The sequence below is a fragment of the Corvus kubaryi genome, unplaced genomic scaffold, assembly GCF_017639235.1.
Source record: "Corvus kubaryi isolate FWS band 111438036 unplaced genomic scaffold, C.kubaryi_AGA036_p1.0 37264, whole genome shotgun sequence".
Lineage (NCBI taxonomy): Eukaryota > Metazoa > Chordata > Aves > Passeriformes > Corvidae > Corvus > Corvus kubaryi.
Window position 1 is genome coordinate 2,989,169 of NW_024581079.1, and position 4,747 is coordinate 2,993,915.

The following is a 4,747-nucleotide window of genomic DNA, read 5'->3' on the forward strand; positions in this document are numbered from 1 at the left end:
GCCAGGAGACAGGAAAAATGGGAAAGGGATTGACTCAATAACCTGAGACTTGCTGCAAAAATGTAGCTCCGAGTTAAACATTCAGAGCATACACAACCAGAGCACCAGCAATTACTGGATTTGTTATTGCCTCAACTATCATGACAGGCATTGAAATAAATCTCATTTATATGACATACAGTCATCTAGAAATGCCTTTTTTTTTTTTTTTATAAGAATTCTTTTAAGATGTCAATGCGCTACACATGGCTCCGTTTTGAGACCTCTCCAGACTGGAGATCAGACAAGATATACAAGCCTTTCAGCCTGCCAAGTTCCATACTTGTTAGGAGCAAGCCTGAATTTGGCATTTTCTACACGGTGCCTCCATGAATGCGATTAAGGAAGGCCTCTTGCCGTTAAATGTTGGCTGCAGGGCTCCAGCTCCCCCTCTCCCATCATCCTGCGCTGTTCCCTAAAGGCCGGGCTCATCGTGGCCGCGCTCCAGACGTTCACGTTGCATTTCCCGCTGTAGCTCAAGCCTGGGATGTTTCTCTGGAGCCTGAAGCACAGCCCAGATGTTTCTCCTGGCGCTCCAGGCAGCCCCACACACGTCTGGTACCCTCCGTGCCCTTGCTCACCACGCTGGCACAACCACACTGGGCTGGAAGACAGAGTGGGCTGGGGAGTCTCTCAGTTGTTCTGGTCCACGGGTGCCAAGATCTGAACTAAAGGTTACTGACGTCCAGATCTGTGCCAGAGGAGAGTCAGGCTGGATCTCAGGGGAAGGTTCTTCCCCCAGAGGGTGGGCAGGGTTTGAACAGGCTCCCCAGGGCATGGCCATGGCCCCAAGGCTGCCAGAGCTCCAGGAGTGCTTGGATAACATTCTCAAGGATGCACAGGGTGGGATTGTTGGTGTGTCAGGAGCTGGACTTTGACCCTTGTGGGTCCCTTCCAGCTCAGGATATTCCATGGTTCTATGAAACTCAAGAGCATCTCCCTCAAGAGGTCCTGCCTCTGAGTTCAGGGTGCTGGCATTCCTGAAAAACGCGGTCCTGAGGCAACAGCTTCACCACATCACTCCTTCCTTTGAAACTTTTATAAAAGGGCCATTCTGGCAGATGCTGTGACTGGGAATCATCACATCCACTCAGCGAGCAGCAAAGAAAACCACTTGTTACCTTCCTCCATTTACGTATCGCGCTCCCTCAAATTACAGCTCAATTAGGGTCTCCTGGAATCCATCACACAGCTCCAGGAGAACGTGGTCCCAGCAACTGCGCTCTCCAGGCAAGTTGAGGCAGTAAATAGAAAGAGCTAATTGGGGAAGGGGGGAGATGCTGTTTCCTGATGTAAAAATAACTGACACTTCCAGGAAATAATGGTATAAATAGAAAATGAAGCCATTCCTCCTCCAAAAATATTTCATAATTATGTGTCATAAAAATAATTAGGTTATGGTGAATTAGTACAAATGTTTACAACAAAATTGCCATGCAAAACATTATGGGTAATAACATGCTAATTGCTGTAGAAGCAAAAGCTGATTATGTTTCAGCAATATTAAAAGTTGCCAACTCGGCGCTACCATCCAGGCTCTGATATCTCTCAGCAGCATCTAAGGACACAGAGAACTGGTGAGGAGAGGAGGACGTGGCAGGTGGGCAGTCTGTGCCCTGCCCTGCCAAGCCCTTCCCTTGCTGAGTGGCAATTCCTAGAAAGCTCCCACCAGGGAATCCTCAGGGAGCACCCACAGAGGACGAGGCATCGCCCTCGCTCCCTGGCAAGGCTGAGTGGACACGGAGCAGCCAGGAGGGGACTCAGCTGGGGCTGTCCAAGGGGTAGCTGAGCTCTGGGTCCTGCACAGCCAGCGCCCAGCCAGAGCCAGATGGGATCTGGATCCTGTTCCGTGCGGATCACCCACCTGAGCAGCTGCTCTGCCCCACGGCAGCCGGCCAAGCCTGAAAGACCCCGTCCCTAAGCCTGGGCAGGATGGTGCTGAGGTTGAGCTGACATGGCGTCCTGGGTTCGGGTTCACAGTGTATTCTATCACCATCCTCATGAGCTGTTGAGATCAGGTGGGGCAGTGTTTCCTTGCCTCCTCCCCCCAGACTATCTTGCTGTTAATGGCCCATCATTGTCCTGCCACATGACTCAGAGATAACTCCCTCCGGACCATCTTCTGTTAATGAGCCTAATCAACACTTGGCCTCATGACTCATTACCCCATTGTGAGATGCTCCACCCAGAGGGAGGAACCAAGCATCCCATCGTGGATATAATCTGAGACTCTGAACACCAGAGACAACCTTTCCACTGGATTTCCAGAGGACAGGAGCTACACAGCCACCACTGGACCTGAGGAAGAGCAGACCCTTTTTCTACAGGATCACCACTTCAGAGGACTGCAGCCACCATTCTAGCAGACTGCTACCACCACCCTGCCTAACAGGGTGTCAGGTTGTATCCTGACTCTGTCAATTTGAACCAGTGTTTTCTTTTAGTTTTTCCTTTTCTTTAATTTCCCCATTAAATTGTTATTCTGACTTGGTGCCTCCCACTGGTTTGTTTTCAAACTAGTACACATGGATTGCTCACGCCAAGGCCCCTGCAGGGTGGATCACTCTGTCTGTGCACATCCCTCTCCTCTGAGCACCTGCTCACTGCCTGGCGCATCCCAGCTCTCCCCACTGCTTCAGGGAACCTTCCTCCTGCTCCTGCCACACAACTGTCCCAGAGGGATCAGGTCCTGCCACCAAAGGATGGTTTCATCCCCTGGCCGATCCCAGAGCACCACCTCCCCTGCTCCGCCCGCTCAGTTCCCACTGCCCAGCAGGGCTCGCAGCCGTCCGAGGGTGAGCTGATGTGCCAGGAGGCTGCCACGGGATCTGTGGGATCTGCAGCAGCAGCCACTGCTCAAAGGTGCCTTTTTGACAGCATCAGTGGCCTCCTGGGAGCTGGGCTGTCTGCACACGCATCTCCAACCCACTGCTCTCCCAACTCATGCACCCAGTGCTTTTTGGGTTGGATCCCCTCAATCCAAGATGTCTCGGGAGAATTGAGGTGTGAGTATTTCTAGAGCGTGGGCAGAGGTCTTCCACAAATCCCCATAAATCTGTTTGGTTCTTCATCCCCTTGCCACCAGATGTGTCAAACTGCTCAAGGGGAGCACTGGGTAAAATTAAAGGTGTGAATTCAAAGCGCATTGCTTCAAAGTTAGGAAATCCCTGCAGAGTGTTCTCACTCAGAACTGAAGTGACATTAATTGGGTTTACCAAGCTCATTTCCAACACAAATGCCGGTAAACCGGATTACATTTCAATGGGGGTGTTCACACAGAACTTCAACACAGTTTAACTAATCCTCTTTCTGAGTACATTTGCCTTAAACCCTCTAAGCGTCCCATATTACAGTTTCTCCTGCAGGGGAGTTGCTGAGTTTTGCCATTGAAAACTTGATCATCTTTGTCCTTGTTTTATTAGGCTGGAAATAAGTGTCTTTCCAGAAGGCAGAAATTCCTCGTTCCCCTTTTACCAGTGCCTCGAGCCGAGGCAGTTCTCAGACCATTAGAGACCTGGGACAATGGTCCCAAGAGCAGGCAAAGCCCATCCCTAGCAGGAGGTGTCCCTGCCCACAGCTTGGGGCTTGGACCTGGATGATCTCTCAGTCCTTCCAACCCAAACCACACTGTGATCCTTCGGACAGGCTGTGGACCCCTGACACGTCCCCAAAGCCCGCACATGTCCGCAGGCTCCAGCGATGACCCCCTGTGTGACACCGCAGGCACTGATGCCACTCCCGAGTTTGCAAATACCGGGTGAAAGGCACCATGGAAATGATGGGGGTTACTTTTTCTTCTTCTTCTTCTTCTTTTTTTAACAAAGCGTCGTTTGAGATGTTAATTGCGGCACTGGCTAATGAGAGGCTGTGCCATGAATGGGCTCGGAGCCGGCCTCCGCTCCCGCTCGGCTCCGCGGAGCTGAGAGGCGCGTTGGGCGGCGCTGGAGCCCGGCCGTGCACTGCGCCGCACTCATTATGCGCCGAGTCACACCGGGCAGCTCCCGGCAGAACGCCGAGACAGAGGTAAACCACTATTTGGAAACAAAGGAGGGCTCTCTCCATCCTAATTAGCGGCAGGTTGCAGGGAGCAGCGGCGGAAGGCGAAGGTCACTTCCCACAAGGCTCAGCTCAGGATGCCAAAACACCCACTTAATTCAGGCGGCTCAGCGGGCAGAGTCAGACCAGAGCAATTACACTCCCTGGATTTCCCCGTGGAAGGGTTTAACAATGCAACTCTTGGAAAAAAAGGTGACTGCAGGAGCTCTTTATTCTGCCACCTTGGAGCGGGGGGAAGCGCAGCCCACTGCGCTGCCGACTCCAGCACCGGCACGGCTGTGTCTTTGTGCCTCTGCGCTGGGAGCCCAGCTGGCAGGGCTGGCTTTCTCTTTATTTTTAACTTGAGAGATGAATAAGAACAAATTTTAACATTTAAAAAACAAAGAGAAAAGGAACCACAAACGTGAAGACCCTTTGGAGTGGGTTGAGTTCCCTCTGAGTTCTCCAAGTTTTCTTCCAGATGCTGCCGGTGAGAATTAACCTTTAAAGGAACCATCTAATCGTGAACCCTGGGAGCCTTCCTGGGAGAAGCAGCTCCTCTGCTGGGACAGTCCCCGCGTGGCTCAGCCCAAGGATTCAGCTGTGCTGTTAAATGGCTCACTGCACCCCAGCCACCTCACACACACAGCTCTTCCAAAAGGTCAGAGCGTCT